The sequence below is a fragment of the Chionomys nivalis genome, chromosome 18, assembly GCF_950005125.1.
Source record: "Chionomys nivalis chromosome 18, mChiNiv1.1, whole genome shotgun sequence".
NCBI classification, from domain to species: Eukaryota; Metazoa; Chordata; class Mammalia; order Rodentia; family Cricetidae; genus Chionomys; species Chionomys nivalis.
The window spans coordinates 28,360,621-28,382,551 of NC_080103.1; the positions used below are offsets into that span (position 1 = coordinate 28,360,621).

At 41.6% G+C, this 21,931-nt stretch overlaps 1 pseudogene; it reads left to right on the top strand.

Moving 5' to 3' along the window:
* Positions 1 to 18,322: 18,322 nt before the first annotated feature.
* On the top strand, positions 18,323 to 18,389 carry LOC130890309 (U6 spliceosomal RNA; annotated as a pseudogene).
* The last annotated feature ends 3,542 nt before the right edge of the window (positions 18,390 to 21,931 follow it).

The window sequence follows — 21,931 nt, forward strand, 5'->3', positions numbered from 1 at the left end:
TCCCTGTCATTTCTACCTTCTGAGTCTGAGGCCATCATACACCACCCAGAAACTTCCAAATCTCTCATGACTCTGCAGGAAAAAAAATATCTAGAATTTTCTCTTTATTTTAGTGCTAAATATTTTTTTTCAGGAAATGACTGTATCACACTGAGGCAACCCCCCTTCTAGATTATCAAACTAGACAGAAGTTAGAAGTAATTGCATAGCATGACTGACTTATTTCAATTTAGTGGATGTAGGAAGATGATTGTGAAGGTCACCTGAATGGAAATCCAAGATGACAAATGAGATATTGTGGGAGAAGGCCCTGTGGTTCTTAGTCATAGAGGTGATAAGGAGGGAACACTCGCATCAATAATTTATTATTCCTAAGACTGTGCTGCTGTCTGGAGATGATTCCTTCTTAAGAAATAAGTAAGATTAGATTCCAAATAATTGCCATGGGAACGTCATCATTCTTGCTTACACTCTGACTGCTTTCTTGACTGGAAGGAAAGAGGTGGGGTCAGAGCCAGCTCTGGGAATTACTGATAACCTTCAGTCTATCTTATCTAGGGCACAGAGAGGGAGCAAAGGGATGGATGTGCTGCTAATTCCCATGTTTGTGGCAGCTAGAGGGGAAAGGACTGTAATGATGCCCCTGTTACCATCTCCACAAAACATGCACGTGCTTCACCCCAAACTGGATGGGTGAGTATGAATGTCATTCATCCCACACAGTGGGGTGGGAAATTGACCTTTCTGACTGAGCTTGGTCCCACCAGACGCAACAGACGCAAGGCAGACTGAACCAGGCAGTCTTTCCTTTTAGCTCTCCAATACTGGGACAGCTGTTATAAAGGTTACATATAAATTAAAATAAATAGGATTAGTTCTTTCTATGTCATCAGTGAAAAAAACAACACATGATCATTTCGATAAGGTATAAAAATAATTCCTTAAGAAATAGAATCACAAAGACAATAAAACAGATACTGGTAAGTGTGTGGGCTATTTGTTTCATGAAAGGAAAGCGATGTCCGGTAAGGGCAACTCATCCTTTTTCTGTGGCACTTACTAAAGCTGCCATTTCTTCCTTGCTTTATCCCTGGAGATATGGCCATTTTCTGAATGTGAACAGCAAGGATGGTGTTTTGTGGTTTTCTGGTTTCAGGTGGTTGGGGGAAACAAATATTAGAAACCCCATTTTCATTATAATCAACCTCAGGCAAGTTGTTCTGCCAATATTTTGTTTTCTTAATAATATCCATTTGATACTTCAGGGTTGCACAAAGTAATACATATGAAGTCAGTGGTGCACCGCATTATAAACAGAAAGGCTCCAATAAATGTCAGCTGCTCTTGAGACAAAGAGACTCCAACCCTAGCCAGTGTCTGAACCCTTCATCTACTGCATTTTGCTGTAAATTCATGAAGTATTGTCCAAAAAAATTCTTTTTATTATTTTAGGCCAATTTTGTGAACCAAACTTTCTACCAGGAGCATATAACCTTTGACACTGGGGCATGATGTTATGAACCACATTAACTCTATCCTGGGATGTTTGGTCTGCTTGAGTCATGATGACAAAAATGGTGGAGAAGTTTAATAACTGTGTGGAAGCTTTCTTTGGTGTCCATTTCACAAGTTGCTCTTTTTCTCTTCCATGTGGTGATTACTACCAGAAAGCAGACCCTTCTGGAAAAAGAACAGAGTCTCTACACTCTTTCACAGCCTACCCGTTATGTGGTTCAACCTGGGTACATGACGGACATGGACAGATCACTGCCTGATGGTGAACGATGGGTGTTTTAGAAGAAGGGTTCTCCAAGTGTGGTGTTCAGCACCAACCAAGAAAGTGTTACAGGTACAAATTCTCAGATGTCACCCCAGATACACTGGAACAACAATTCTGGAGAGGTGTCCAGAAATCTCTGGGTTCTGATGCTGTTAAAGTATGAGCAAATCATTCTTTGAGAACACCCCCACCACCTCCCATCACACATGAAAAGTCCCCTTTACTTCCTACAAGAAGGAATTAGAAAGGTGTCAGCATGATCCGCCTTGATTCTTTGAACGTGGTCTCCGTGTATATTACCAGTTCTGCTCAAGAGAAGAAAGCATCGTAGATGAGTCATGTCATAATAGTGTTTACATCCCTGCTCCAGTCTGAGTGGAATTGCTGGTAATAAGGTCAGAGTATTTGTATTTGGTTTGTTTGCTTTGCTGCTTTGTCTTAAGTATGAGGTTTTAGTTAATATCAGCATCACACTTTACAGGTGGAAAAGAGGAAAAGCCTCAGAGAGACGCTAAGGGAGGCACGGAGAGCTTGCTGTGAACTGTGCTGACTGCAGAGATCTTCGCTGCTCTTTGTATGACATCGCAAACTTGTTCTACCCACCAATGGAAAAGGATTAAAGTAGGTTTTTTTTAATCTCTCTCCCTCTTTCTCAATGTGCATGTGTGGAGGGTTGAGCGGCTTGCACACGAACACACTCAGTTGTGAAAGTGTGGGTGTGTACATGCCAATGTGTGTGCGTGAGATCAAGAGACAGCTCTGGTTATCAGTCTTCATTTTCCAACTTGTGTTAGAGAGGGGTTCATTGATGCTCACTGATATGTACAGGAAGTTAGCTGCTCAGCAAGCTTCCTAGGATGCTTTTGATTCAGTGAGATTCCAGATGCAAGCCACTACATCTGGCTTTACATGTGTGAGGAATTCTGCCTCAGGTCTTCGCCTTGCATCACAAATGCTCTACCTACTGAGTCATCTCCCCAGCTCAGGGCTATGCTCACGACAATATATTTCCTACAGTCTGCCATTCCTTCCCTTGTGAGTGAGGCCAATGATATGGGCGTACAAGTTTCTTGTTGACTGATGAAACTTGGAGCCTCCTTTAACTAGGGTTCACTAGAGATAGTACTTCTGCCTTCCATTTAAAGGCTGACTAGTGTCTATAACTTACTGGCACAAGCCTTCGAGGTAAATTTCTGAGCTGACAAGCTCTTGAGGTTTACTAAGGCAAAGGCAATACAACTTTTAAACGCTAGTCCTATATGTCAGACACGCCAAAAGATCGCCAATAAAATAACCCTGGGCTTGTACAAAGGAAGGTAACTTTCAAATCTGCTAGGAAAAAAAAAGTTAAGACACCTTATGGTAGAGTCTTCAAAAATAGTGTATAAATACTCTCAGAGTTGAGGCAGCCATTTTTTTGAATTCATATAGTCATTCCATCTGCATTGTCTTTTTTTTTAAGGCTCTGGATAAAGCCCTTTCATCTTTTGATATGGTCACAAGGCAGCCCCCAGTGGTCATGCAGCAATGCCTCTCTTATCTACTTGCTCTTCTCAGCCCTGGAGAAAGCATGGTCGTCATTCCCAACATTCTTACACAGACATCCCTGTCATTTACAAGGACTCTGATTTTGATAATGAATCAAAGACTGCTTGCGAAGGGGAATACGCACTAATTTTAGTCATGATGGAAACTGACTTTGCTGAGAGAAGTGGTTAATTTCGACTTAGGAAGAGAGTGGACAATCCTCTGAAGGATCCTGGGGTGCGAGGATTTGTACTAAACATTTGTCTTTGTATTGAGTCTTAAAACTGTGGGCCCTTACCTAAGAGAAAGTTTCAGCCCTAGCCTACCCATTCTATGATTTTTTTCAGGACAGTGCCTGCCATGACAGTTCAGACCCTAGAGACAATGGTGACATCAGAGGTACTTGGTCAAACGTCTTTACAGAGCTCAGAAAACAAGAATTAAGAAGCATGCAGGGAATAAAATTGAATAGGACTTTACTAAAATACTTTTCTTGGGTTTCTCAATTGCTACAATATTTTCTTTTTTTTTTCAAAAAGAATAAAACATATTCTAAGGGAGTTGATTTTGGCAGAATACTAGGTTGTAGTTACTTTTGTAAAGCAAGTAACCTTTCGTGTCTAGAATAATGATGAGCTCTGTGGCCTTTGGATGGGCAGATGGATGCACAGCTGGTGTCCACTTCCAAAACAATTATGCTATTATTAATCTCAGAGTGTAAATCAAACTGCCATGAAGCTTTAGAACTGTCTTCCAATTGCCCTTATATGCTATGCTCCCACAATTCTGTAATGGTCCCTGTATTTCAACTTCAGCATTCTTTGAAGTGGGGTACCCTGGAGATGATCAGATATACATCACTGAGAAAGCCCACAGGGATATTGATATCTCTTGAGGAAGTTCCAGGCAAGGGAATGGATATGTACTTAGCAGCGTGGATCTTAAACATGGACTCAAGCCAGAAGGTTTGAAAATGGAATGAAATGTAATATAAACACATACTAAATAATATGCCCTTTGAAAGAGCAAGTATACAAAAAACTACAAATTTGACACATTAGAAGGGCTAGGATGTAAACAAGAGGTAGAAATAAGATGGGAAATTTAAAAATAGAAAAGTTTGTGGGAAAGTGTTGTTCACAAGCATGAGAACATAATGGGGGTGAGAAGGTAACAAAAGCCTTCAGCTTTTTTATTGATTTTATTCAGCTCTACATTTTTCTCTGCTCCCCTCCCTGCCTCTCCTCTCCCCTTCAACCCTCTTCTATGGTCCCCATGCTCCCAGTTTACTCAGGCGATCCTGTCTTTTTCTACTTCCCATATAGATTAGATCTATGTAAGTCTCTCTTAGGGCCCTTGTTGTTGTCCAGGTTCTCTGGGATTGTGAATTGTAGGCTGGTTTTTTTTTTTTTTTTTTTTTTTTTTTTTTTTTTTTTTTTTTTTTTTTTCTTTATGTCTAAAAGCCACTTATGAGTAAGTACATATGATATTTGTCTTCCTGGGTCTGGGTTACCACACTCAAAATGGTGTTTTCTGGCTCCATCCATTTGCATGCAAATTCAAGATGTCATTTTTTTCTGCTGTGTAGTACTCCATTATGTAAATGTAGCACAATTTCCTTATCCATTCTTTGGTCGAGGGGCATTTAGGTTGTTTCCAGGTTCTGGCTATAATAAACAATGCTGCTATGAACATAGTTGAACACATGTCCTTGTGGTATGATTGAGAATCCTTTGGGTATATACCCAAAAGTGGTGTTGTTGGGTCTTGAGGAAGGTTGTTTCCTAATTTTCTGAGAAATCGCCATACTGATTTCTAAAGCTGCTGTACCAGCTTGCTGTTTACCAGCAATGCAGAAGTGTTCCCTTTTCCCCACAACCTCTCCAGCATAAGCTGTCATCTGTGCTTTTGATCTTGGCCATTCTCACAGGTGTAAGATGGAATCTCAGAGTTGTTTTGATTTGCATTTCTCTGATGGCTAAGAATGTTGAGCATTTCCTTAAGTGTCTTTTAGCCATTTTAGATTCCTCTGTTGAGAGTTCTATGTTTAGGACTGTATTCCATTTTTATTGGATTATTTGTTCTTTTGATGACCAGTTTCTTGAGTTATCTATATATTTTGGAGATCAGACCTCTGTCTGATGTGAGGTTAGTGAAGATCTTTAACCCATTCTGTAGGCTGTCATTTTGTCATGTTGACCGTGTCCTTTGCTTTACAGAAGCTTCTCAGTTTCAGGAAGTATCATTTATTAATTGTTTCTCTCAGTGTCTGTGCTACTGGGGTTATATTTAGGGAAGTGGTCTCCTGTGCCAGTGCGTTCATGTGTACTTCCCACTTTCTTTTCTGTGAGGTTCAATGTGGTTGGCTTTATGTTGAGGTCTTAGATCCATTTGGACTTGAGTTTTGTGCATGGCAATAGATATGGATCTATTTTCATTCTTCTACATGTTGATTTCCAGTTATTCCATTTGTTAAATACGCTTTCTTTTTTCCATTTTACATTTTTTTTTGTTTCTTTGTCAAAAATCAGGTGTTCATGGGTGTGTAGATTGATATTTGGGTCTTCGATTCAGTTCCATTGGTCCTCCTGTCTGTTTTTATGCCAATACCAGGCTGTTTTCAGTACTGTAGCTCTGTAGTAGAGTTTGAAGTCAGGGATTGTGATGCCTCCAGAAGTTCCTTTATTTTTTCATATGAAGTTGAATACCATTCTTTCGAGGTTTGTGAAGAATTTTTCTGAGATTTTGATGGACATTGCATTGAATCTGTAGATTGCTTTTGGGAAGATTACCATTTTTACTATGTTAATTCTACCTATCCAAGAGCATGGGACATCTTTCCATTTTCTGGCATCTTCTTCAATTTCTTTCTTCAAAGCTTTAAAGTTCATGTCATACAGATCTTCCTTTGGTTAGAGTTACTCCCTAAGGGAGGGAGGGAAGGAGGGGAGAGAGGGAAAGGAAGGGAGACAAAGAAGGAAAGGAAAGAAAAAGAACAGGAATGGTAATGTAGGCTTATAAAATCACACTGGGTAGGCAAAGACTAGTGGATGCCTGTGCTCGCTGGCCAGTCAACCTAGCCTATTTATAGAGCACATGCATGCATACACACACACACACACACATTCATTAAAACAATAAGATTATGAAATAAAACAATGAGAGGTCTTTCTTAAGCCAGGGGTGAGTGACAAAAATGTAGCATGAGCCGAGAGAACCATTATCTCTGTCTTCTCATCCCGGTGTCCAGAAGGGAAAGAAACATATCACATAAATGGTGTTTGTTAAGATAATTATTGCCTCCCACTGTAAGCTCTTCATCTCTTTCTTTCAAGACTTCATTGATGGATTTTCCTTCCTCTGATCTTTATTCAATGAACGCATGTCTTCCATTAGAGAAACTGAAATGAATAACTCATTTACATTAAGTTATTTGAATCCCATTGTCTTATTCATCCTAATGCTAGTTTTGTTTTGTTTTTTTTTATTGCCTGAGAGAAATGCTTAAAATAAAGAATTCTCTCCTTGGGGCAGGATTTAAGCATGGCAAATGGGTGAACTATCTAGGAGCATGATGTCCTCCACCACGGCCAGTTCTGACATCAAGGACCCTCAACAGCAGTGACTGTTGACTGAAAATTCAGACAGGGTGTTACATAAGGAAGGCCCGAAACCTGTGGACGGTTGGGTGATTGTGCTCCTGTCTCTCTAAACATTGGCTTGAATTCAGTCCCCAAGTCCAGGAGGTCCTTCTACCATCTCCCCAAGTATACACAGATTATCAGTGACTTATTAATTAACTCCTTTGAGATGTAAGCCTAGAAATAAAAGGAGAAATGAGGCAGAGCTGGAAGGTTCGAATAACCAGGCTTTGAGGTGGGGAGGAGGCAACACAAAAGGCTGATAAAGGTAGAATAAGGGTGGCTGAGGCACCGGCCAGGGAAATCTCCACAGGAGTGGGCACACACGGTCCAACTCTGCTCCCTAAGGAGCGTAAGGAGTTACAGCCGGCTCTCTGTTATGTCTTAACAAAGGGCAGGTGTTGGTAGGTGTGCTGCGGAGGAGGTTCTTATTCCATGGATTGTGTTTAACCTGTCACCTTGTCATCCGTCTTTTGTGTTTCTTCCGTGCCTCCTGTAACATTTTCACCCTGTTCTACTGACTTCTTTGTTCCAGGAAACGTTGAGGGTCATCAAGCTTTCAGAGACAATGCAAAGACACTGTCATTTTGTCAGGAAGATCAGTCACGGATGACACGTGTCCTACGCCAACTGGAAACTTCCTTGTGAAGGTAGAGTGCCACAGAGAGCCTCAGCTCTCGGCTCTGGGATCCTGTACAGCAGTGACAGAATGGAGCAGCCAGTCTGGTCAGAGGAAGTTTCTTCCAAACAGTTTACAAGGAAGATAATGACCTATGAGAACTTCACTACCTACCACGCTTTTGCTTGTTTACTTAATGCTCGAGCATTTTTATAGTCCTTTAGCCAGCATGCTCTGTGGCTTCCCAGAAAGACACCGATAAAGTTGTCAGTTACTCAAAAAAAAAAAAAAAAAAAAAAACCAACCATTCTTAAGGCCCTATTATTTCTGGTAACCTGCACTAAGTGGCTATCCTTAATGTCTTGCATCATGCCAATTTAAGTTCTTTTGTGTTCAAGTAAGAATGAAAACCTGTGTGTGTGTGTGTGTGTGTGTGTGTGTATTCCTGAAGCTTAGAGTTATCAGAGACACATAGAAATATGTGTACCCAGCAAGATGTTTTCTGTGATGTGAGTCAGTCCCAGCCAGTATTACACACAAAAAGCAGAGAAAGCATGCTTTCTCCATGTAATTACTGAGGGAATACTGCGACAATTTATGGAGCCCCAGGGAAGAATTTTACAGATGAATAATATTCCAAAACCATAAGAGCAGCTGTTAGTCATGATTCGGGCTCATCTGCCATCTTGGGAAACAATTGAGATAGCCATTTTCTTTTTCGGTTAAATGCATTTTAACTTTGGTGCAGGAAACCAAAATCAAAGACTCTAATCTTAATATTCAAAGCATGGTTCTTTCTTCTCAGATAGATATGTCAAAAAAGAAAAGAATTCTACAAAAAAAAATCCTATGATCTAACCAACAACATCTTACGATTTTATTTAATTAATTACTTTAATGACTTCTTAGATTAAAAAAAATAAGTCTACATTTATAATGTGCTGATATAATAGCAAATACTGGGCTGCTGGCTCCCCTCTGCACAACCTCACTGTCCCCACCATTGTGTGCTAGAGAAGAAGATGGGGCCACAATACTGTGGACCTGGAGGGTCCTGAAGGGAGGCAGCTGGGCTGTGGGTAATAGAACTGATGGGAGGAGGCAAGAGGGAAGCTATGAGTCCTTGGGGATTCAGGTCTGTGCTGCATTCTCTCCATCTTAGCAGGTTATAAGGGCTGTGCTTGTTTTCCGCATCACCGCTGCAAAGCAGATAACCGTGTGGGTGACATTCTGGTCAGGAATGGCATGGGACCACAGGACAGTGTCCAGTTAAGGGAAAAGGTAGCTTGGGGGCAGGCAGAACAGAACGCTGACTCCTGAGCATCCGTTCTGTGTCTTTCCATTCTTTCTTTTGAGATGCTAAGGTGGGAAGTGGTTCTATCATTTGTCCACTTGGACAGAATAAATTATTGCTGGAGGAGGGCCCACTGCCCTCCCAACTGCCCAGACCCAAAATAATCACACAGAAACTGTATTAATTAAAACACTGCTTGGCCCATTAGCTCTAACTTCTTCTTTTTTTTTTATTCTTTTTTTTCTTATTCTTTTTTAATTAACATTTCCACCTGCTCCCCATTTCCCATTTCCCTCCCCTCCTCCCAAATATTGCCCCCTCCCCCCAGTCCCCTCCCCCTATCCCCACTCCTCTTCTCCTCCCCCCACCCCATTCCCCCTCCCTCTCGATACTGAAGAGCAGTCCAAATTCCCTGCCCTGCGGGAAGACGAAGGACTTCTATCTACGTCCAGGAAGGTGAGCTTCTAAACAGGCTAAGCTCCCACAAAGCCAGTTTATGTATTAGGATCGAAACCCAGTGCCATTGTCCTTGGCTTCTCATCAGCCTTCATTGTCCGCCATGCTCAGAGAGTCCAGTTTCAACCCATGCTCATTCAGTCCCAGACGAGCTGGCCTTGGTGGGCTCCAAATAAATCAGATCCACTGTCACAGTGGGTGGGTGCATCCCTCGTGGTCCTGATTTCCTTGCTCATGTTCTCCCTCCTTCTGCTCCTCATTTGGACCTTAAGAGCTCAGACCATTGCTCCAAATTGAGTCTCTGTCTCCACCTCGATCCATCGCCAGATGAAGGTTCTAAGGTGATATGTAAGATATTCATCAGTATAGGATAGGGTCATTTCAGGTTCCCTCTCCTCAGTTGCCCAAGGTACCAGCTGGGGACATCTCCCTGGACACCTGCGAACCCCTCTAGAGTCAAGTCTCTTGCCAACCCTAAGATGGCTCCCTTAGTTAGGATATATATTTCACTGTTCCCGTATCCACCCTTCCTATATCCCAACCATCCCAATCCCCCGAGCTCCTCCCATCCTCCCCTTCTCACGTTTCTCATCCCATTTCCCCTTTGCCCCATGCCACCTCACCCGCAAGTTCCCAGTTTTTGCCCTGCAATCTTGTCTACTTCCCCTCTCCAGGAGGATGACTATACGATTTTCTTTGGGTTCACTTTCTTATTTAGCTTCTCTAGGATCACAAATTATATGCTCAATGTCCTTTATTTATGGCTAGAAACCGATTATGAGTGAGTACATCCCATGTTCCTCTTTTTGGGTCTGGGATACCTCACTCAGGATAGTGTTTTCTATTTCCATCCATTTGCATGCAAAATTCGAGAAGGCATTGTTTTTTACCGCTGAGTAGTACTCTAATATGTATATATTCCACACTTTCTTCATCCATTCCTCCATTGAAGGGCATCTAAGTTGTTTCCAGGTTTTGGCTATTACAAACGATGCTGCTATGAACATAGTTGAACAGATACTTTTGTCATGTGATGGGGCATCTCTTGGGTATATTCCCAATAGTGGTATTACTGGATCTTGGAGTAGGTTGATCCCAAATTTCCTGAGAAATCGCCACACTGATTTCCAAAGTGGTTGCACAAGTTTGCATTCCCACCAGCAATGAATGAGTGTGCCCCTTTCTCCACAACCTCTCCAGCAAAGGCTATCATTGGTGTTTTTGATTTTAGCCATTCTGACAGGTGTAAGATGGTATCTCAAAGTTGTTTTAATTTGCATTTCCCTTATCGCTAAATGAACACCTAATTTTTGATAAAGGAGCTAAAAGTATTCAATGGAAAAAAGAGAGCATCTTCAACAAATGGTGCTGGCAGAACTGGTTGTCAACGTGTAGAAGAATGAAAATAGATCCGTATCTATCACCATGCACAAAACTCAAGTCCAAATGGATTAAAGACCTCAATATTAGTCTGAACACACTGAACCTGATAGAAGAAAAAGTGGGAAGTACTCTACAACATATGGGTACAGGAGATCACTTCCTACGTTTATCCCCAGCAGCACAGACATTAAGGACAACATTGAATAAATGGGACCTCCTGAAACTGAGTAGCTTCTGTAAAGCAAAGGACACTGTCACTAAGACAAAAAGGCAACCCACTGACTGGGAGAAGATCTTTACCAACCCTGCAACAGACAAAGGTCTGATCTCCAAAATATATAAAGAACTCAAGAAACTAGACTTTAAAATGCTAATTAACCCAATAAAAAAATGGGGCACTGAACTGAACAGAGAATTCTCAACAGAAGAAATTCAAATGGCCAAAAGACACTTAAGGTCATGCTCAACCTCCTTAGCTCTAACTTCTTATGGCTAACTCTAACACATTAATTTAATCCATCTCCATTAATTTGTATATTGCCCCATGGTAGTGGCTTATGGGCAAAGATTTTGCATGTCTGACTCTGGCAGCAGCTCCCTGACTCCGCCCTTCTTTTTCCCAGCATTCACTCTAGTCCTCCCCCCCCCCCACCTAAGTTTTGCCCTATCAACAGGCCAAGGCAGGTTCTTTATCCATTAATGGTAACCACAGCACACAGAGGGGGCATCCACATCAGTGGTTCCATCATTTGTCCACTTGGACAGAATAAATTATGTTCCCAAGAATAATTCCTTTCCAGTTGAGGTAAGGACTCTTTGTCTTTTCCTTTTCTTTACTTTTTTTGCATTACTAGAGAAAGATATGAAACAGGATTTAAATTAACAGCAGCAGCATTGCTGGCCTTTGAGAATGAAGGCATGACTAGGAACATTGGGAATGCACTCTCTGTGTCTTTTGTGGGCACCCTTCATAGGCAGGCAACTGATCAAGCTTCATTTGATACCTCTCTTGCCTTCTCTGACTCATTTTCCAGGAGTGCCTAAATCCAAGATGAAGAGACAGCTTCACTGCTTCAAGGTTGAAGGCAGTAATGGCTGACATGAAATTCAACCTACCACTGTAGATCCTAATTCAAGTGCTCCAGTCTGATCTTGCTATGCTAACTTTACATCCATCTTCTCTTTACAGTAGCCTTCCTAGAAGATTTCCAACTCAGCCTTCACACACAATGATAATTAGTAACCTTACAGAAACTCATTCAAACCAATGCATATTTTCTAAATATGCATAGAGATGTTACCATTAAAAACAGATGGATTGTCTTCTACTGAGTCTTCCTATATCAACTCAGAGATCTAGCATACATTAAGCAAAGGAAAACCCTTATGTGAAGAGTTATGAAAGGTATGAAATTTTAATTATATGAAAATATACTCTGAATGACAGGTGAGCTGTACTTGATAGAATCAATGGTAGGTGAGACACTGCAGGGGGACAAGGATAATGAACTAGAGGATCAAGAAGTATCATTTCCAGAATGAAACACAGAAAAAGGAGAAAACTAAAAAACATAAATAAGCAAGATCCCTAAGCAAGAGGAAAAGTTGTAGCAGCTTAAAGAATATGTAAATGAAATATTGCTTCTTTTGAAACAGAGGGTTGACAGACCCAGAAAGACAAATATCATATGTACTCATTCATATGTGGTTTTTAGACATAAAGCAAAGAAAAAACAGACTACAATTTACAATCCAAAAGAACATAGATAACAATGAAGACCCTAAGAGAGACATACATGCATCTAATCTACATGGGGAGTAGAAAAAAGACAGGATCTCCTGAGTGAATTGGGAGCATGGGAACCATGGGAGAGGGTTGAAGAGGAGGAGAGAGAAAGAAAAGGGAGCAGAGAAAAATATATAGCTCACTAAAATAAATTTTAAAAAAATTTAAAAAGAAACATACAGGAGTGAAACAGAATAATCACTGATTTTTGAAATTTGAGTATAATTATAAGCAAACAAGACCAATTGATCTATGATTACATATCAGCATAAGGAATCTGGTGAAGGGCCACAAAACACTTTAAATCTGCCATGATTCTATAAGCATAAAATTGCCAAAGAAAGACAACTTGCACTAAAACATAAAAATGTAAGTCTCGATTGTGCACTGTAATCAAGAAGCCTACTGTAAACATAAAGAGAAAAAAAAATCACTAAAAGTAAGAGTACACAAAATAGAAGTTCCATTAGCAGAAAAATAAAGCTTCTAGAGTAAGTCATCCAAAGTAGATTTCAGAGAAAAGAGTATTTCAAGGGATAAAGGAAGTCAAAAAGGAGTAATCAATAAAGAAACACAGCACTTGCCGGTGTCTAAGTGCGGAATGCTCCTCATGCAAAAGCTGCGGAGATGCAGGATACTCAAACTCCACAATTAGAGCCAACTGTTTCAATATACCCCATCCAAGAATAGACCAAGGAAGTAGGAAAACAGCAGCATAAAAGACTGGAGCATCACTCGATCCCCAAACATCCCAACCAGATTCTTTTCAGTAGCACACGGGCTGTTTACCAATAGATACCACATTCTAGAGGATTAAACAAATATGAGTATTTAACATAATTCAAGTTATGCAAGCTATGTGTTTTAATCAAATTAGGAGTCCACACGATCCCTAGAAAGTTCTCAAATGCCTGGAAACTACATAATTTACTTCCATATTACCCAACTGGTGACAGAAGAAATCAATGAGAAAAAAAATTTGAAAGTATTTTGAACAGAATAAAATTTAAGAGATAACATTAAAATATTGGTGTATGCTGGCCATGTACTTTTTTTTTTTTGGTTTTTCAAGACAGGGTTTCTCTGTGGTTTTGGAGCCTGTCCTGGAACTAGCTATTGTAGACCAGGCTGGTCTCGAACTCACAGAGATGCCTGCCTCTGCCTCCCGAGTGCTGGGATTAAAGGTGTGCGCCACCACCGCCCGGCTAGGCCATGTACTTTTTATAGTGTCTACTAAACTTCAGAGTGTATGGCTTTAAAAGCACTGGGAGAATAGTATAAACAACTTCATAGCCAAAAACTCTGATGCTTTAGATGGAATAAACAATTTTTTTTTAAGACATGAACTATCAAAACTCATGGAAGAAATAGATAAATCAAAAATCTATAAATAATCCTTTTGGTACAAAGTATCAAATGCTTCAAAAGTCCTATCAATTGTACACAAACTCTTCCAGAAAATTGGAGAGGCAGAAACAGTTTGCAGTTAATTTATTCCAGAAAGCCAGCTTGACCCTGATATTAAGACTAGAAAACACGACAAAAAAGAAAACCACAGACCAGTGTCTCTCCTGAACATATGTAATAGTTGGTATTAACAAGACAAAGAGGGCAATTCTTTGTGGCAGGTGTGGTTTTTCCTGGAACGCCAAACTGGTTTAACGTTATAGATCAAACACTGTAATTGACCATATTATAAACGAAAGATGAAAAGAGTCCATGGCACCCTGGACAGACCCACAGGAAAGTCGTTGATGAGGATTACATCCATTCCTGGCATCAGACCCTAAGCAAACTGAAACACTGAAGGGACCTCCAGAACTTGAGGTCATCTTCCAAAACTATGATTAGCATCATAACTAATAATGAACTATGAATAATTTTTCTATAAGACCAAGAAAAAGCCCAAACACCCATTTTCATCATTTCTATTCCACATTCTACTGGAGGTCCCTGACAACAAATTACAAAAAAACAAGAAGGGTGAGAAGCAATGCTTGTTAGAAAGAAGCAAAGCTCTCTTTATTCACGCGTGACAACATAATCTACATACAAATTCTACATAATAGAAAAAAGAGAACAAATGAGCGGGTTTTATGAAGTTGTAGTAAGATCAATGTACAAAAATTAACTTCATTTCCGTATACTGGAAATGAATAAATGGGGTTAAAGTGTAAAAAGCAAACCATTTGCAATGACATAAAAAAAAAAAACTGTTATACTTAGGTATGAATCTTACAAAGATATGAAAAACCTGGAGACTGGAAACTATAAAGCATTGCTGAAATTTTATTTTCTAAAAGATGTAATGAGCAGAAAGATCTGTGATGTCCATTTGTCAACACATATATTAAGATGTCAGTTTGTCCTGAACGATTATACTTGAATTTTAGTAAAAATCTCAGCAGGAGGCTGCTAAAACTGAAAAGTTGATTCTAAACTTCTTTTTTATTTTATTTTATTTTTAAAAATAATACCAATCAAAATTCCAACTTCCTCCCCTCCTCCCACTTCCCTCCTGCCCCCCTACCCTTCCCCCCACACCCTCCAGTTCTAAGAGACGGCAAGGCACCCTGCCCTGTGGAAAGTCCAAGGCCCTCCCCACTACATCCAGGCTGAGCAAGGAATACATCCCAAGAGAATAGGATCTCAAAAAGCCAATAAATGCAGTCGAGACAAATTCCAGTGCCATTGTCATTGGCCCCTCAGTCTGCCACAACTGTCAACCACATTTAGAGGGACCAGTTTGAGCCCATGCTCGTTCATTCCCGGTCCAGCTGGAATCAGTGTGGCAGTTTCTCAGAAAAATAGGAGTCAACCTACCTCAGAATCCAGCAATACCACTCTTGGAAATATGCCCAAAATATGCCCAATCATACTACAAAAGCATTTGTTCAGCTATGTTCATAGCAGCATTATTTGTAATAGCCAGAACCTGGAAACAACCTAGGTGCCCCTCAACGGAAGAATAGATAAAGAAAGTGTGGCACATCTACACATTAGAGTACTACTCAGTGGTTTAAAAAAAAAAAAATGACATCTTGAATTTTGCGTGCAAATGGATGGAAGTAGAAAACACTATCCTGAGTGAGATAACCCAGACCCAAAAATATGAATATGGTATGTACTCACTCATTAGTGGATTCTAGCCATAAACAAAGGACATTGAGCCTATAGTTCATGATCCTAGAGAAGCTAAGTAATAAGGCAAACCCAAGAAAAACATATATAGATCCACCTGGAAATTGGAAGGAGACAAGATTGTCTGGCAAAAGTTGGGAGCATGGGGGGAGGTAGAGGGAAGGGGAGAGGGAGAGGGGAGAAGGGGAGGGTTGGAGACAGCTTGGGGGAGTGGGATGGTTGAGATGGAGGAAGGACGGATATGGGAGCAGGGAAGGAGATATCTTAATTGAGGAAGCCATTTGGGGGTTGGCAAGAGGCTTGGCTCTGGAGGGGTTCCCAGGAGTTCACGAAGATGACCCAGCTATGACCCTGGGCAGTGGAGGAGAGGGTGCCTGAATTGGCCTTGTCCAGTAGTCAGACTGATGACTATCTTGAATACCATAGAACCTTCGTCCAGCAACAGATGGAGACAGAGACCCACATCGGAGCACTGGACTGAGCTCCCAAGGTCCTGTTGAAGAGTGGAAGGAGGGAGAGTATGAGCAAGGAAGTCGGGACCACGAGGGGTTCACCCACTGAGACAGTGTGTCTGAGCTAATGGGAGCTCAGCAAACTCCAGCTGGATTCTAAACTTCTTATGAAAATGTAAAAGAGTTAGAATAGCTAAAATGGTTGTGAAAAGAGTCACAAGGCTAGAGGGCTAACACTGCTTCTTTAAGACACAGTAGGAAATTAAAAGAATCATACACTTTTGTTGGTGGTGGTTTTTGATTTGAGATGAGGTTTCTCTGTGTTTCCCTGGCAGCACTGAAACTCACTCTGCAGATCAGGCTGTCTGCCTCTGCCTCTGCCTCCAGAGTGCTGGGACTAAAGGTGTGTGGCACCACTGCCCAGCCATAGACACGTTTGAAAACTACCATACATGGAAATAAACCATAGACTGAAGAACTTATTAAAACACATTGCTATTTAGCAAAAAACAAAACAATGGAAAATTGCAATAAAAATAGCCAATTCTCAAAAATATTTGTATCCACCCTAAATTAAAATCCAGAAAATACAGCGATGCCTGCAGACTGGAGACTGGAAAAAATAGGTTTTTAAGACAAGAAAAGGAGCCAAAACTGTTAAGATCCTTCTTCTTAACAGAGAAAACTAGTATGTTCAAGCAAACCACCTTACGACCAAAACTAGAACATGCGGCCAGGCCTGTGTTCATCACTCAGAAGGCAGAAACCTGTGATCTCCGAGTTTGAGGTCAGCCTGGTCTACATAGCAAGTCTCAGGACATAGAGAGACCTAGCTCTAACCAAATAAAAATAGGACATATAAATTTTAAATGGCTAAAGGATAATTTTACTTTTCTAGAGTCAAGAGATGCTATTTCTTAGAAAAAGAAAGTAGAGGACATGAATTCTACGCATAGAAATACATTTTAGCATAGCAGCAATTATGGTAAATGGGAGGGGGGCTACACATACATTGAGTACATGGGCAATCTCCTTCCTCACAACTTTTACATGAAAAACTTAAAGCTTCTCTAAAACAGCGATTAAAATACATGTCAGGGCTGGAGAGATGACTGAAGAGTTGAAAACTTGTTCTTCTCGAGAACCTGAGTTCAGTTCCCAGCACTCAGATTGGGCAGCTCATAACATCCTGAATCTCCAACTCAAAGGGATCTGAACCCCTCTTCTGGCCTCTGTGAGCACCTGCACACATGCAGCACACACACACACAAGCGTAAAAAAAACTAAATCTTTAAAAAATATACTTCAATATAATGATTCTGCCAATTATTTGTCTCAAATATATGTATTTTTCCCATCACCATGTTAGAGGTATTGATAATCACACTCCAAAGACACCATGGCTCATGGAGGTCCCAGAACTTTGTGCCAGAGCTGATTCTGAGTTCATCACTATTAACTAATATTGCTAATATTGCACTATTATTACAATAGTACATCAAAACTGCATTCACCAAGTAAAATACATGCAGTGGTATTTTAACCCAGTAGTAAACTGACACATAGAAGATAACGGTACCCTAAGTCTTTAAGGAGGTATAGCAGAAGAGAAACAGAGATGCAGTCACCTTTCCCCGGAGTGAGAGAGAGAGACAGTGTTCTCATAAAAGAATGAGGGACCCAGTTCTCCCAGCTACACGCGGCACTGACAGCCTTGTACCATTTCTCACAGAAATGTTCTGGAACCTGGGGTGGGATTTTTTTCCCCCTTCCTCACGAGGAATTTTCTCGGAAGCTTAAAATGAAACCAGATGCAGGTTTGGAATTGGCTGAAGCCCAGGGGCAGGGGCTGTGTTTTTCCGCGGGTCTCTCGGGAGCAGTCATGAATTCACCTTTCGAAGCAGCGAAGAGCAGTCATGTCCACTGGAAAGAAAGAATCCAAAAGTCTCATAGGCGCTGTTGCTTTAAAAGTGCATAAGGTGGGCTGGGGAGACGGCTCCACCTGTGAAGTGCTCAACATGACAGAGTGAGGGTTTGAGTTCCAACCCTGTGGCTGAGGCCAGCGCCTGTGATCACAGCTCTGGAGAAGCAACGACAGGAAGAGCCACGGGGCTTGCTGGCCAGCCAGTCTAGCTATACGGGTAAGCTCCCAATATAGGAACAATCTCTGTCTGAAGAAATAATGCGAAACATGAAGTTGAGTGAGTAGGTGCTCGCTTCGGCAGCACATATACTATTGTATTGTATACATATATACTATACATATGTATTGGAACGATACAGAGAAGATTAGCATGGCCCCTGCGCAAGTTGAGTGAGTAGAAAGGGAGAGGTCTGGGAGGAACTGGGAGGTGGGGTAATATGACCAAAATATATTGTATGAATGAAATTCTCAGAGTAAATAAAAACATTATTTAAAATGTAACATTGACAGCAATTGAGGAAGACATCCAGCATTAACTTGGGACTGCCACACGGCTGTATACAATATACATGCCACTTACACACACATACAAATACACAAGGCACCAGCCAAATACCTTCTCTCAGCACTAGCAAAGGCAAGACTTAGTTAAAAACGTGAAGAAGCCACTGCAACTCTTCTCCCCCTCCACATTTCAGAGACTTCTTGCTGGGAAAGTCCCCCTGACCCATCTGCCAGCGTTCAAGCTTCCTCATAGCTCTGGTTACAGATCTACTTTTAAGTTTGTCCTCTTCGGGCTGAGTGTACAGCTTTGTCTTGGAGACATCTATCACTGCTGAGTTACAGGTTCAGTGACCCTTACCATGTGGCTGTAACCACATAGCTGTCCAAGCTTAGGAGGAGCTTGGGGGTGGAAGCAGCAGAGGGGCCCTTCTTGGGTTTGTGAGGTCTCAGATATCAGGTTCCTGACTCCCAGGACTACAGCAGGAAGACGTTAGCAAGGCCTTTTCACTTGCTGGCTACAAATTCCAAAGCTCACCCTTCCTGGGAGGAGGATTGTGGAGGAAGGAAATTTTGTAGCTACCTTGTCAGTCAGGGGAAGCGAGAACCTTTGAGGTAGGAGGACTTTTTCACTAGGTGCAAAAAGGAAACTAAAATCTTTCTCCACTGAACCAAGCAAGCAACCCGTCCAGAAGTAATTAACCCAGAACCAGGGGGGAAGCAAACACAAATGGGGAGCTTCTATAATTTATAATACTGAGGTTTCATAGTGGAAGTTTAGCAGAAAGAAACCAGGACATCTCAGCTATGCTGCTGATGGCTTCTGCCTTCAGTCTTAGACTTCAGGGTAGGAGGTGAGACTTGAGAACAATAAAGTCTCAAACTCTGTGCTTTTAACCTTGGACGTCTCACCAATGAAAATACAGGAGGTGGAGCTCACGGGAGGGTGGAGGCGGGCGGGGACTGTTAGCTTTCACGCTCTACTATGTAGTGGTCTTGAATGCAATGAATGTGTGTTGTACACCTTAGCATAGTTAGTGCTTGGCGCATAAAGGGCGGTGAAAGGTTTTCGTTACTCTTGGGAGAAGTGTGTTGAAGTTTCTAAGGCTCAGAGGAAAGTGATCTGTGGTCCATTAATTCCGAGACCTGTGAGTGTGCTGTGATCCATTAGAGCTGTCGTCCATGGGAGCCAGTGAGACTGTGCATATGCTATCTCGTTCACCATCCCCTTAGAGAACCATACTCAGTGTTATCTTAGTTAGGGTTTTATTACTGAGAAGAGATGCCATGACCACAGCAACTCTTATAAAGGAAAACATTCAATTGAGGGTGTCTTGCTTACAGTTTCAGAGGTTTGGTCCATTACCATATTGGTGGGGAGCATGGCAGCGTGCAGGGAGATGTGCTGGAGCTGAGAGTGCTACATCTCATAGGTGACAGGAAGTTGACTGAGACACTGGGCGGTGTTCTGAGCATAGGAAATCTCAAAGCTCATCCCCACACTGACACACTTCGTCCAGCAAGGCCGTACTCACTCCAACAAAGCCACACCTCCGAATAGTGCCACTCCCTATGAGATTACAGAGGCCAGTAACATACACACGACCACAAGGATGGGTGATGGTTAGTGTTAATTGTCAGCTTGATGGAATCCAGAATCACCGAGGTAACAAATTCTTGATCACGGTTAACCTTGAGAATGTCTGGGAAGGAATATCATGATTACATTGACTGGTGTGGAAAGACCCATCTTAATTGTCCATAGAACTAGTCCCTGGGCATGGAATCTCAGACTGTATAAAGTGGGCTAAGCGGCTGTGTTTGCTCACTGCTTGCTGGTTATGGATACAATATGACCAGCTGCTCAAGCTCTTGGCCCTGTGGTTTCTCCACCATGAAAAACTATAGCCTTGAAGAGTGAGCCACTACCTTTCTTGACAGCCATCATCACTTGGCTCTCCATCCTCAGTGAGACCATTGTTTCACAATGAAAGTTTAGTGAAATAAAACTAGGGCATCTCAAAGTTACCTAATCAATTGCATCAAGCATCACACATGAGGGCTGACTGATCTACATTTTCTGGCACGATGCCCGGATGCTTGCTGCTAATTAAACAATAGCAGAAGCATGCTATGAGACTTCAAAAGTGTTCTCAAATGGACTTTTTTGTCCACCAACATTCAGGTTAACTGGATACATAAACTTTGTTATATTATTACTATTAATGTGTTCTCTCTCTCTCTCTCTCTCTCTCTCTCTCTCTCTCTCTCTCTCTCTCTCTGTGTGTGTGTGTGTGTGTGTGTGTGTGCCTGCCAGGGTTCATAGTGGCCAAATGTCAACCTCAGGTGTCTCTCTTCAGGAGTCATCAATCTTGTTGAAATTTTGTTTCATTTGTTTTATGTTTTTGCTTTGCTGAGACAGGATATCTCTTACTGAGACTTGAGGCTCACCAAACGTGCTTGGCTGGCTGACTAGAAAGTTCCAGGGATCACCCTCTCTGCCTGCCCTCATGGTAGTTCATAAGCATATGTCACCATGCCCTGCTTTTCACTGAGTTCTGGGGATCAAACTTGGGCCTGCTTGCTTGCTTAACCAGCATGTTACCAACTGTGCCGGCCCTTCAACTCCTAAGCCACATTTTGAATGGTAGAGAAATATCCTTCTCCTGGAGAATTTCCCTTAATCTTCCTCTCAAGTCACTTCAATGACAAGATTAAACTCACGTACAACATTTAATATACTTTTCCTAAGAAAGGATGATTATACCCAATGGAGGAAGAGAGGAATCAGAAGAAAAGATGAATGGATATTTCCTTGCTTGAGGGAGACTTCAAACTCATGTGTGTAGGTCTCTCAATGGAACTGTTTCCTCCATCTTGAGACCTAGGCAGGAACAATTACACACACACACACACACACGAGGAAACATGAAGCCCTGCCAAATATTCCCTGGATGACAGGAAAATGGTGATATTCTAGTAACTATTTCTCAAGTTGTGATGGAGACCTGAGCAAATGACCGAAAGTCTGTGCTCTTCCCCCAATCACCAGCTAGACTTGGAAAGGAAAAGAATACAAGAGGAAGAGGCAGAAAAAAAAAAATCCAAAGCTGTTCTAGAAAAAAAGATGGCCCTAGAGCTGAAACTTGCAAAATGGGGGTTACTTCCACTGGGCTGTTGCCAAACAGCAGCCAAGAGGACTGGAGTGGCATCTCCAGGTCACCTGCGTTCTCAGGTGTGAGTTCATGGCTCTGGAGGCTGCACTGTCTATAACCTTTCCTCTCCTGCTCCCTTCCCAACACCTAGGGAGAGACAGCCTGCCTGAAAAGACCTACCCCAAGCCATGAGAAACCTCAGAATTGCTTTTAAATTTTATTACTCTTTTTTAAAAATTTTTGAATGTGTGTGCAATGCACACGTGTGCATG